This window comes from Coregonus lavaretus (assembly GCF_964263955.1).
Source record: "Coregonus lavaretus genome assembly, chromosome: 26".
In the NCBI taxonomy this organism is placed as follows: domain Eukaryota; kingdom Metazoa; phylum Chordata; class Actinopteri; order Salmoniformes; family Salmonidae; genus Coregonus; species Coregonus lavaretus.
The window spans coordinates 31,810,865-31,824,253 of record NC_140013.1 but is presented as its reverse complement, the minus strand read 5'-3'; positions in this window follow the sequence as shown (position 1 = coordinate 31,824,253).

The window sequence follows — 13,389 nt, the reverse complement described above, 5'->3', positions numbered from 1 at the left end:
CATACATTTGGCAGGAGGTTAGGAAGTGCAGCTCAGTTCCCACCTCATTTTGTGAGCAGTGTGCACATAGCCTGTTTTCTCTTGAGAGCCAGGTCTGCCTACGGTGGCCTTTCTCAATAGCAAGGCTATGCTCACTGAGTCTGTACGTAGTCAAAGCTTTCCTTAAGTTTGGGTCAGTCACAGTGGTCAGGTATTCTGCCACTGTGTACTCTCTGTTTAGGGCCAAATAGCATTACAGTTTGCTTTGTTTTTTGATGAATTATTTCCAATGTGCCAAGTAATTATCGTTTGGTTTTCTCATGAGGTCTAATTGTGCTGCTGTTGTTGTCCTGGGGCTCTGTGGGGTCTGTTTGTGTTTGTGAAAAGAGCCCCAGGACCAGCTTGCTTAGGGGACTCTTCTCCAGGTTAATCTCTCTGTAGGTGATGGCTTTGTTATGGAAGGTTTGGGAATCACTTCCTTTTAGGTGGTTGTAGAATTTAATGGCTCTTTTCTGGATTTTGATAATTAGCGGGTATCGGCCTAAATCTGCTCTGCATGCATTATTTGGTGTTTTACGTTGTACACAAAGGATGTTTTTGCAGAATTCTGCATGCAGACTCTCAATTTGGTGTTTGTCCCATTTTGTGAATTATTGGTTGGTGAGCGGACACAGACCTCACAACCATAAAGGACAATGGGTTCTATAACTGATTCAAGTATTTTTAGCCAGATCCTAATTGGGATGCCGAATTTTATGTTCCTTTTGATGGCGTAAAAGGCCCTTCTTGCCTTGTCTGTCAGATGTTTAATCTGAGGTAGGTGTAGTTTTTTGTGTGCTCTAGGGCAACAGTTTCTAGATGGAATTTATATTTGTGGTCCTGGCAACTGGACCTTTTTTGTAACACCATTATTTTTGTCTTGCTGAGATTTACTGTCAGGGCCCAGGTCTGACAGAATCTGTGCAGAAGATCTAGGTGCTGCTGTAGGCCCTCCTTGGTTGGTGACAGAAGCACCAGATCATCAGCAAACAGTAGACATTTGACTTCAGATTCTAGTAGGGTGAGGCTGGGTGCTGCAGACTGTTCTAGTGCCCTCGCCAATTCGCTTATATATATGTTGAAGACGGTGGAAAGACATTTGTGTTTTTTTTGGCCAATTTTAACTGCACACTTATTGTTTGTGTACATGGATTTTATAATGTCATATGTTTTTCCCCCAACACCACTTTACATCAATTTGTATAGAAGACCCTCCTGCCAAATTTAGTCAAAAGCTTTTTTGAAATCAACAAAGAATGAGAAGACTTTGCCTTTGTTTTGGTTTGTTTGTTTGTCAATTATGGTGTGCAGTGTGAATACGTGGTCTGTTGTACAGTAATTTGTCAAGCCAATTTAACATTTGCTCAATACATTGTTTTCACTGAGGAAATGTACAAGTCTGCTGTTAATGATAATGCAGAGGATTTTCCCAAGGTTGCTGTTGACTCATATCCCACGGTAGTTATTGGGGTCAAATTTGTCTCCACTTTTGTGGATTGGGGTGATCGGTCCTTGGTTCCAAATATTGGGGAAGATGCCAGAGCTGAGGATGATGTTAAAGAGTTTAAGTATAGCCAATTGGAATTTGTGGTCTGTATATTTTATAATTTCATTAAGGATACAATCAACACCACAGGCTTTTTTTGTGTTGGAGGGTTTGTATTTTGTCCTGTAGCTCATTCAATGTAATTGGAGAATCCAGTGGGTTCTTGTCGTCTTTAATAGTTGATTCTAAGATTTGCATTTGATCATGTATATTTTTTTGCTGTTTGTTCTCTGTTATAGGGCCAAAAATATTGGAGAAGTAGTTTATCCATACATGTGGTCCTCTGTAGCTCAATTGGTAGAGCATGGCGCTTGTAACGCCAGGGTAGTGGGTTCGATCCCCGGGACCAACCATACGTAAAAATGTATGCACGCATGACTGTAAGTCGCTTTTGGATAAAAGTGTCTGCTAAATGGCATATTATTATTATTATCATCTCCATTTTGGATAGATAACTCTTCGTGTTGTTTGTTTAGTTTGTTCACATTTTCCCAGAAGTGGTTAGATTCTATAGATTCTTCAATTACATTGAGCTGATTTCTGACATTCTGTTCCTTCTTTTTCCATAGTGTATTTCTGTATTGTTTTAGTGATTCACCATAGTGAAGGCGTAGACACAGGTTTTCTAGGTCTCTATGTTTTTGGTTGGATAGGTTTCTCAATTTCTTTCTTAGGTTTTTGCATTCTTCATCAAACCAGTTGTCATTGTTTTTAATTGTCTTAGGTTGTCTGCTTGACATTTTTTGATTTGATAGGGAAGCTGAAAGGTCAAATATACTGTTTAGGCTTTCTAGTGCCAAGTTTACACCTTCACTATTACAGTGAAATGTTTTGTCCAGGAAGTTGTCTAAAAGGGATTTAATTTGTTGTTGCCTAATTGTTTTTTTTGGTAGGTTTCTACACTACTTTCCTTCCATCTTTGCATTTCATAATATTGTGCAGTTCCTTTGGCTTTGATGATTGTTGTTATTTTAGTCATTCAACCTCTTCCTCCCAAACTGTTTCAAATTTTGACTTTCTCATCTTGCATAGTCACTCAGTAAAATAAGGGTTAAATACAAACCAGTAGGGGTAATTATGAGTCAAACTATTGACCCACTCTTAGATGTGTTGTTAGTCATAGTTTTTTCCATCATTGGCCAATACATTTGTTGAATGTTATTGTGGTTATTTCTTTCCGGCAACAGAGAGTCCCCTCCCTCAGAGTATATGGATCCAGCAGAGGGTAAATACTGCATATCATTAAATCAATGTGATTGCTTTTACTTTCCTTACAGTGGAAAGAACAATGAGAGTAATCATTCAGTAATTCTTCCATCATAAATAGTGATTGGTTTTCAGCATTGGGCCAGAGAGGGAGGAGCATTTGATGTTTGCTCTTTTCTTTCTGCTTTTTAAAAGGAAATGTGGTTCATGACCTTTCTGGCTTTTCCCTTGGAAGTTTCTGTCAGTGTTGCCAAGACCGCTGAATATATTACTGTAATCATCAAGGGTGGTTAGCCAGGGCTCGGAAATAGAGAAATCATACATGAATCAAAACAATAGTCCGTTTTGTTGTATAATCAGCATTAGGTAGAGAACCAATCAGAAACTGCGAGAACACAGGAATAGGCTGTATTTCTGCTACTGAGGACGAAAGGGCTTTTTGCTGCCAGAGCTGGAGAAGATGTGGTGTAAAAACTGAAATAACCAGTAGGCTAATGGTCATGAATTGAGGTTTGTGAATAAATCACATTTGCGTTGCATTCAAATAGGTGGCGGCCGTGTTGCTTCTCATCAACAAACAACAGAGGAGCCAATCTCACCATTTTCCTAATGACTGTTTCTATGGCGACCTAGGCAGAAGGCAGTGGGTAACTTGAGTCTGTGTTGTCACTGGTAGAAAAGGGAATGCCACCCAACACAGGACAAGTCAGTTAGCTAGTGAATAGTAAAGTCTAAACGCTAGACACCTGTGACTAAATTAACTCTAATTGAAGGCCACCTGTGTCCACCTGTCCTATGGTAATTGAAGGGATGTAATCCTACTTCCCCCATGTATAGATGGACTGTCCAGAGGTGGGGTCACTCTATAGATGAAGCATGCTCATTAAATGTCTTATTTCTGACTATGTAGAGAGAACATATGTCCCTCCCATCATACATAACCATTTAGAAAGAAGATAAAGTGTTTCAAAGTGATTTCCAGAAGCATCTATTTAATCTCTGTTAATTTCACAGTGAATGTGACTTGTCTCTCCCAAGTGAGAACCCACATATTGACTCTGGAGGTTAGTCACCCACTGTGAGATGCTGCGTCGGCGAGCGATGAGCTACAGAGCTTCCCAGAAATGAGGCGGGCGGAGTGGAGCAGTGGAGGGAGAACTACAGAGTTTCCCAGAGATGAGGCAGGCGGAGTGGAGCAGTGGAGGGAGAACTACAGAGTTTCCCAGAGATGAGGCGGGCGGAGTGGAGCAGTGGAGGGAGAACTACAGAGTTTCCCAGAGATGAGGCGGGCGGAGTGGAGCAGTGGAGGGAGAACTACAGAGTTTCCCAGAGATGAGGCAGGCAGAGTGGAGCAGTGGAGGGAGAACTACAGAGTTTCCCAGAGATGAGGCGGGCGGAGTGGAGCAGTGGAGGGAGAACTACAGAGTTTCCCAGAGATGAGGCGGGCGGAGTGGAGCAGTGGAGGGAGAACTACAGAGTTTCCCAGAGATGAGGCGGGCGGAGTGGAGCAGTGGAGGGAGAACTACAGAGTTTCCCAGAGATGAGGCGGGCGGAGTGGAGCAGTGGAGGGAGAACTACAGAGTTTCCCAGAGATGAGGCGGGCGGAGTGGAGCAGTGGAGGGAGAACTACAGAGCTTCCCAGAGATGAGGCGGGCGGAGTGGAGCAGTGGAGGGAGAACTACAGAGCTTCCCAGAGATGAGGCGGGCGGATTGGAGCAGTGGAGGGAGAACTACAGAGTTTCCCAGAGATGAGGCGGGCGGAGTGGAGCAGTGGAGGGAGAACTACAGAGTTTCCCAGAGATGAGGCGGGCGGAGTGGAGCAGTGGAGGGAGAACTACAGAGTTTCCCAGAGATGAGGCGGGCGGAGTGGAGCAGTGGAGGGAGAACTACAGAGTTTCCCAGAGATGAGGCGGGCGGAGTGGAGCAGTGGAGGGAGAACTACAGAGTTTCCCAGAGATGAGGCGGGCGGAGTGGAGCAGTGGAGGGAGAACTACAGAGTTTCCCAGAGATGAGGCGGGCGGAGTGGAGCAGTGGAGGGAGAACTACAGAGCTTCCCAGAGATGAGGCGGGCGGAGTGGAGCAGTGGAGGGAGAACTACAGAGTTTCCCAGAGATGAGGCGGGCGGAGTGGAGCAGTGGAGGGAGAACTACAGAGTTTCCCAGAGATGAGGCGGGCGGAGTGGAGCAGTGGAGGGAGAACTACAGAGTTTCCCAGAGATGAGGCGGGCGGAGTGGAGCAGTGGAGGGAGAACTACAGAGTTTCCCAGAGATGAGGCGGGCGGAGTGGAGCAGTGGAGGGAGAACTACAGAGTTTCCCAGAGATGAGGCGGGCGGAGTGGAGCAGTGGAGGGAGAACTACAGAGTTTCCCAGAGATGAGGCGGGCGGAGTGGAGCAGTGGAGGGAGAACTACAGAGTTTCCCAGAGATGAGGCGGGCTAGAGCACACAGCTTGGTGGAGGCTTTGTTAGTTAGGTCTTCCTTGAAGCTTCGTTAAGGATGTGGGAGGTGTTGCATGGCCTTGCATGCCTGCCGAACATACAGCTAACAAGCATGTTGATTAGTCAGGGTGAAATGGTGACAAGATTCAGCAGAGTTGGAGAGAAGCAGAGGAGGGAATTTCTCTTTATATTATCCCCCCAAACAGATGACAACATGGATGACAGATAGGGCCCTGAGACTAGATAGGGCCTGGAGTTTTTTCTGGTCAGGTCAAGTAGTAAGTCATCTAGGTTACCCAGAAGTAAAATTCTCACAAAAGTTGTCACTTCCCGTTTCCACGTGAATCTGTCCATGAGAGATTAAGTAGTAAGAAAAAACTCAGGTTCTTATGAATATTATTGTCATGATGGGAAATGCTCAGACACAGTTCTAAAACAATATAGTTGTCAAACACTAACCATCCTCATTGGTTCATAGAACACACCTGCTAACGAATAGCAAATTGAGCCGCAATGCAGGTGAATTACCCACAAACCCCTCTGGACCAACCTGTTGCCATGACGACCAGACCAGACAGCGGTCATGGCAATTGCATCTTCATAAGATTGTTTTTCATGGTGTTGACATTATTACTTTTACTTGTTAGAATCATTGTGGAATCATGAATCATGTGGAAACGTTACTGTTCGACTTTCTATCCCTTTTCTACTCTCAGTAGGGCCATTCAGCAGGCTGCCTTTCATCATGGTGTCTGGTTGAGTCACATGCCAGAGACTCTCTAATTACTGAGCTCTCCAATGTGCCAGAGGCCTGATAAATCTGTTTAACAGTGGCAGTGTGGTAATTCAGGGTTTATAACTGTTTAAATACTGCATATTGGCCTAGATTTAGCCATTGACCCCATTGGACATACCGATCAATCAATTTAGCAACTTGAGGGGAATTGACTTCCAGGAATATCTTTGAAATGCAATGACAAGAATGCTTATAGAACAGTTCATTAGACTTTCACAAATGCAGCCACATCCAGCATTAAAGGGGAAATCTGCAGTTCAAACAATAACAAAGCGGCCTCCACGCCACTGTTTTGGTAAAAAGATGAGGGTTGGGGCTGGAGAAATATAACCACTCTCAGATTCTTAGACAGTGCTATCGATATACATTTTGTGAGGCTATACAGTGTTTGTTTATAATTACATTGTTTACAAACGATGGAGTAAAACTAGCTTTTCTTTGTTTCTGATGGGGTACGACAGTTGAACTAAGCTCATGAGGCATTTATAAGTTATATTCTTCAAGAATCAATGGGGATAGATCATTCATTTAACATTTTTAAAAAATGATTGCACCAATCCCAGACTGCCCCTTTAACAGCATACCATATTATTCATCATCAACTCATTATTCTTTATCATAACTATTCTTATCCTCAAGACTAGAAACTAATATTATGATTCAACATCATGACGTGTGGAGGAAGCAAACACATCACAACAACAACAACAAAAACATAAATCTGGATATTGGGAGGGTGTGGCAGACACTGTTGAGCTCTTTAAATGAGGGGCCTGGAATCACAGAGCCACTAATAATGAGCAGAGCTGGAGATAGAAAGTAAGATTGGGTGAAATAGAGAGAGCGAGAGCGAGAGAGAGAGAGAGAGAGAGAGAGAGAGAGAGAGAGAGAGAGAGAGAGAGAGAGAGAGAGAGAGAGAGAGAGAGAGAGAGAGAGAGAGAGAGAACAGAGGGAGGGAGGGCTGGTAGAGTGGACGATGAGTCACCTAGCCAGAATATTTATAGAAGAACCAGGAGAGGACGGGGCTTTAATGAAGCAAGACAAAGTCCTCATAAAACATCTCTGAAAGCACACACACACGCACGCACACGCACACACACACACAGACACACGCGGATAAATACAATGGTACGAGAACATTCAACATAACTTCCCAGAACTTTTTGTTCCGCTGTGCAGTGCAGTTGAGACTTTTGTAAAGTCTGCTCTTGCTCTTGAAATGTCAGCTGCTGATTGATACATTGAACTGCAGGTCATGCCAGTGGGGTACAGAGATGAGGTAGTCATTCAAAAATCATGGTAAACACTATTATTGCACACAGAGTGAGTCCATGCAACTTATTATGTGACTTGTTAAGCAAAGCTTTACTCCTGAACTTATTAAGGCTTACCATAACAAAGGGGTTGAATACTTATTGACTCAAGACATTTCAGCTTTTCATTTTATATTAATTTGTACACATTTCTAAAAACATAATTCCACTTTGACATAATGGGGTGGTGTGTTAAGGCCAGTGACAAAACATCTCAATGTAATCAATTTTAAATTCAGGCTGTAACACAACAAAATGTGGAAAAAGTCAAGGGGTGTGAATGCTTTCTGAAGGCACTGTATGTAATTATAGGACTCATCTGTAAAAGAGGTCTCAGCATGACTCCCTGTCAAAATAAAGGTTCAATAAATAAACATGTCCTTCAGAGGCAGGAAAGCATATTGTATCATCTGTGTGCATATTTATGGTATTGTTATAAACTAAAAATACCGGCTCCATTAACCGATCATCCAAGATGGCGTAGCAGTGCGGTCGTGTATTGTGTTGTGTCCTCGTGTAAATAGCCTGTTTTTTTGTCTTTTATTCGTAAATATTTCTCTATCTCACTTTCCATCCTTTAATCTAAATATACTTTCCTGAAACCCGCCTCGCCCAATGTGGAACGGATTCTATTATTTCTTAATTTTTATCAAGAACCTACGGCTCAAACTAGCCAGCTAACTAGCTACTTGCTATTAGCCACCGTTAGCGGTGTTCACCACTGTCCGTGGCCTGCACTACCTACCAGCCAGCTCTAGCCTGGACAATTATCGGCCAGTCTAAACAGCGTGCTATCGACCCAGAGCATATCAGATTTTCTGCCGGAATCACTGGACCTTAACACCGGACCATCGCAACTAGCTAGCTGCAACCGAATGGCTGTTGTTGGCTAATATCCACTTCCCGACGTACCAGTTAGCCTTGAGCTAGCCTCGAGCCAGGCCCATCTCCCGGCTATCTACCTCTCTGTCAACCGGACGGGACCTCCTAATGTCGACACAGAGCCCCGCCGATCCATTACGTCTGGTCTGCCGACGTAATCGTCTGATGTGGTTTCAACAGGCTTCCCATTGCGACGACCACGAAGATCCATCTGCTAGCCCCGGCCCGCTAGCACACGCAATCAACAGCCGTGCCTCCTGCTCGCTTGTGCTTTAGCAGCCTACGATCTGCTCCCAGATTTACTTAGTGCTGTTCACTGGACCTTATGATCACTCAGCTACACAGCTAATGCCTGCTGGACTGTTCCTTTACACGGTACCCCATCCTGTTTATCTGTTTAGCCTCAGCCCAAACTTTTGTCGCCATTACCAGTTGTTGTCTTAGCCCTCTCGAATAACACCTGTGATTGCGTTATGCCTCTCTCCCATGTCAATATGCCTAGCCTATTGCTGTTTGGGTTAGTTCTTATTATACAATTTCACTGTAGAGCCCCAAGTTCAGCTCAACCAGCCTCAGAGAGCTCCTTTGTCCCAACCCCATACACGCGGAGACCGGCTCAATCGGTACCTCCAGTGATGCTATCTCTTTCATAGTTACCCAATGCTTAGGTGTACCTCCACTGTACTCATATCCTTCTATATCCTTGTCTGTACATAATGCTACAACGCCCGGAAATCTGCCCCCTTTCTCTGTACCCAACGCACTAGAAGACCAGTTCTTAAAGCCTTTAGCCGTATCCTTATTCTATTCCTCCTCTGTTCCTCTGGTGATGTAGAGGTTAACCCAGGCCCTGTAGCCCCCAGTATCACTCCTACCCCCCAGGCGCTATCATTTGTTGACTTCTGTAACCGTAAAAGCCTTGGTTTCTTGCATGTTAACATCAGAAGTCTCCTCCCCAAGTTTGAGTTATTCACTGCGTTAGCACACTCTGCCAACCCTGATGTTCTAGCAGTGTCTGAATCTTGGCTTAGGAAGGCCAGAAAAAATTCTGAGATGTCCATTCCGAACTACAACATTTTCCGTCTAGATAGAACTGCCAAAGGGGGCAGAGTTGCAATCTACTGTAGAGATAGCCTACAGAGCAGGTATGTGCCCAAACAGTTTGAGCTTCTACTTCTAAAAAATCCACCTTTCCAGAAATAAGTCTCTCACTGTTGCCACTTGCTACAGACCCCCCTCAGCCCCCAGTTGTGCCCTGGACACCATATGTGAATTGCTTGCCCCCCATCTATCCTCAGAGTTCGTACTGCTTGGTGTCCTAAACTGGGATATGCTTAACACCCCGGCCATCCTACAATCTAAACTAGATGCCCTCAATCTCACACAAATTATCAAGGAACCTACCAGGTACAACCCTAAATCCGTAAACATGGGCACACTCATAGATAGCATCTTGACTAATTTACCCTCTAAATACACCTCCGCTGTCTTCAACCTGGATCTTAGCGATCACTGCCTCATTGCCTGCGTCCGTAATGGGTCCGCGGTCAAACGACCACCCCTCATCACTGTCAAACGCTCCCTAAAACACTTTCCTTTCTAATTGACCTGGCCCGGGTATCCTGGATGGATATTGAACTCATTCCGTCAGTAGAGGATGCCTGGATGTTCTTCAAAAGTGCATGCCCCATTCCAAAAATTCAGAACTAAAGAACAGATATAGCCCCTGGTTCACCCCAGATTTGACTGCCCTTGACCAGCACAAAAACATCCTGTGGCGTACTGCATTAGCATCGAACAGCCCCCGCGATATGCAACTTTTCAGGGAAGTCTGTGGTGAATGATGGACGGAGTCAGGCGCAGGAGTAAAATAACCGGATGCAGATTTATTCCTTCCAGACATTCAATGCGCCTACAACAGCAATCGAAACAGGTACAGGGGAAACAATCCTCCCTGACCAAACACAGTCTCAGAAAATACAATAAATGTAATGACACAGGGGAAAATCAACACTGGCAAAATAAATGAGAGAGTATCTCAACCGAGCTACTCTCCTCCCACATAGAACAATCACTCACAAAGACAAGGGGGCAGAGGGAACACTTATACACAGACTAATTAGGGGATGAGCACCAGGTGTGTGTGATTGACAAGACAAGACAAGTGGAGTGATGAGAATGGGAGCGGCAGTAGCTAGTAAGCCGGTGACGACGAATGCCGAAACCTGCCCGAACAGGGGGAGGCAGCCTCGGCGGAAGTTGTGACAAAGTCAGGAACCAATATACACAATCAGTTAGGAAAGCAAAGGCTAGCTTTATCAAACAGAAATTTGCATCCTGTAGCACTAACTCCAAAAGGTTTTGGGACACTGTAAAGTCCATGGAGAATAAGAGCAGCTCCTCCCAGCTACCCACTGCACTGAGGCTAGGAAACACTGTCACCACCGATAAATCTACGATAATCGAGAATTTCAATAAGCATTTTGCTACGGCTGGCCATGCTTTCCGGCTGGCCATGCTTTCCACCTGGCTACCCCGGGCACCAGCTCTGCACCCTCCGCTGCAACTTGCCCATGCCCCCCCCCCCCCCCCCCCCCCCCCGCTTCTTCTTCACCCAAATTCAGATAGCTGATGTCCTGAAAGAGCTGCTAAATCTGGACCCCTACAAATCAGCTGGGCTAGACAATCTAGACCCTTTCTTTCTAAAATTAGCTGCCGAAATTGTCGCAACCCCTATCACTAGCCTGTTCAACCTCTCTTTCGTATCGTCTGAGATCCCCAGAGATTGGAAAGCTGACGCGGTTATCCCCCTCTTCAAAGGGGGTGACACTCTAGATCCAAACTGTTACAGACCTACAGTGAGGGAAAAAAGTATTTGATCCCCTGCTGATTTTGTACGTTTGCCCACTGACAAAGAAATGATCGGTCTATAATTTTAATGGTAGGTTTATTTGCACAGTGAGAGACAGAATAACAACAAAAAAATCCAGAAAAACGCATGTCAAAAATGTTATCAATTGATTTGCATTTTAATGAGGGAAATAAGTATTTGACCCCTCTGCAAAACATGACTTAGTACTTGGTGGCAAAACCCTTGTTGGCAATCACAGAGGTCAGACGTTTCTTGTAGTTGGCCACCAGGTTTGCAAACATCTCAGGAGGGATTTTGTCCCACTCCTCTTTGCAGATCTTCTCCAAGTTATTAAGGTTTTGAGGCTGACGTTTGGCAACTCGAACCTTTCATCTCCCTCCACAGATTTTCTATGGGATTAAGGTCTGGAGACTGGCTAGGCCACTCCAGGACCTTAATGTGCTTCTTCTTGAGGCACTGCTTTGTTGCCTTGGCCGTGTGTTTTGGGTCATTGTCATGCTGGAATACCCATCCATGACCCATTTTCAATGCCCTGGCTGAGGGAAGGAGGTTCTCACCCAAGATTTGACGGTACATGGCCCGTCCATCGTCCCTTTGATGCGGTGAAGTTGTCCTGTCCCCTTAGCAGAAAAACACCCCCAAAGCATAACGTTTCCACCTCCATGTTTGACGATGAGGATGGTGTTCTTGGGGTCATAGGCAGCATTCCTCCTCCTCCAAACACGGCGAGTTGAGTTGATGCCAAAGAGCTCCATTTTGGTCTCATCTGACCACAACACTTTCACCCAGTTCTCCTCTGAATCATTCAGATGTTCATTGGCAAATTTCAGACAGGCATGTATATGTGCTTTCTTGAGCAGGGGGACCTTGCGGGCGCTGCAGGATTTCAGTCCTTCACGGCATAGTGTGTTACCAATTGTTTTCTTGGTGACTATGGTCCCAGCTGCCTTGAGATCATTGACAAGATCCTCCCGTGTAGTTCTGGGCTGATTCCTCACCGTTCTCATGATCATTGCAACTCCATTAGGTGAGATCTTTTGTGTTTCTTCCATTTGCGAATAATCGCACCAACTGTTGTCACCTTCTCACCAAGCTGCTTGGCGATGGTCTTGTAGCCCATTCCAGCCTTGTGTAGGTCTACAATCTTGTCCCTGATGTCCTTGGAGAGCTCTTTGGTCTTGGCCATGGTGGAGAGTTTGGAATCTGATTGATTGATTGCTTCTGTGGACAGGTGTCTTTTATACAGGTAACAAGCTGAGATTAGGAGCACTCCCTTTAAGAGTGTGCTCCTAATCTCAGCTCGTTACCTGTATAAAAGACAACTGGGAGCCAGAAATCTGTCTGTTTGAGAGGGGGTCAAATACTTATTTCCCTCATTAAAATGCAAATCAATTTATAACATTTCTGACATGCGTCTTTCTGGATTTTTTTGTTTTGTTATTCTGTCTCTCACTGTTCAAATAAACCTACCATTAAAATTATAGACTGATCATTTCTTTGTCAGTGGGCAAACGCACAAAATCAGCAGGGGATCAAATACTTTTTTCCCCTCACTGTATATCCATCCCGCCCTGCCTTTCGAAAGTATTTGAAAGCCTAGTTTACAAACAGATCACCGACCATTTCGAATCCCACCGTACCTTCTCCGCTATGCAAACTGGTTTCCGAGCTGGTCATGGGTGCACCTCAGCCACGCTCAAGGTCCTAAACGATATTATAACCGCGATCGATAAAAGAGTACTGTGCAGCCGTCTTCATCGACCTGGCCAAGGCTTTTGACTCTGTCAACCACCGCATTCTTATTGGCAGACTAAATAGCCTTGGTTTCTCAAATGACTGCCTCGCCTGGTTCACCAACTACTTCTCAGATAGAGTTCAATGTGTCAAATCAGAGGGCCTGTTGTCTGGACCTCTGGCAGTCTCTATGGGGGTGCCACAGGGTTCAATTCTCGGGCCGACTCTATTCTCTGTCTATATCAATGATGTCGCTCTTGCTGCTGGTGACTCTCAGATCCACCTCTACGCAGACGACACCATTTTGTATACATCTGGCCCTTCATTGGACACTGTGTTAACAAACCTCTAAACGAGCTTCAGTGCCATACAACACTCCTTCCGTGGCCTCCAACTGCTCTTAAACGCTAGTAAAAATTAAATGCATGCTCTTCAATCGAACGCTGCTTGCACCCGCCCGCCCGACTAGAATCACTACTCTCGGTGGGTCTGACTTAGAATATGTGGACAACTACAAATACCTAGGTGTCTGGTTAGACCGTAAACTCTCCTTCCAGACTCACATTAAGCATCTCCAATCCAAAG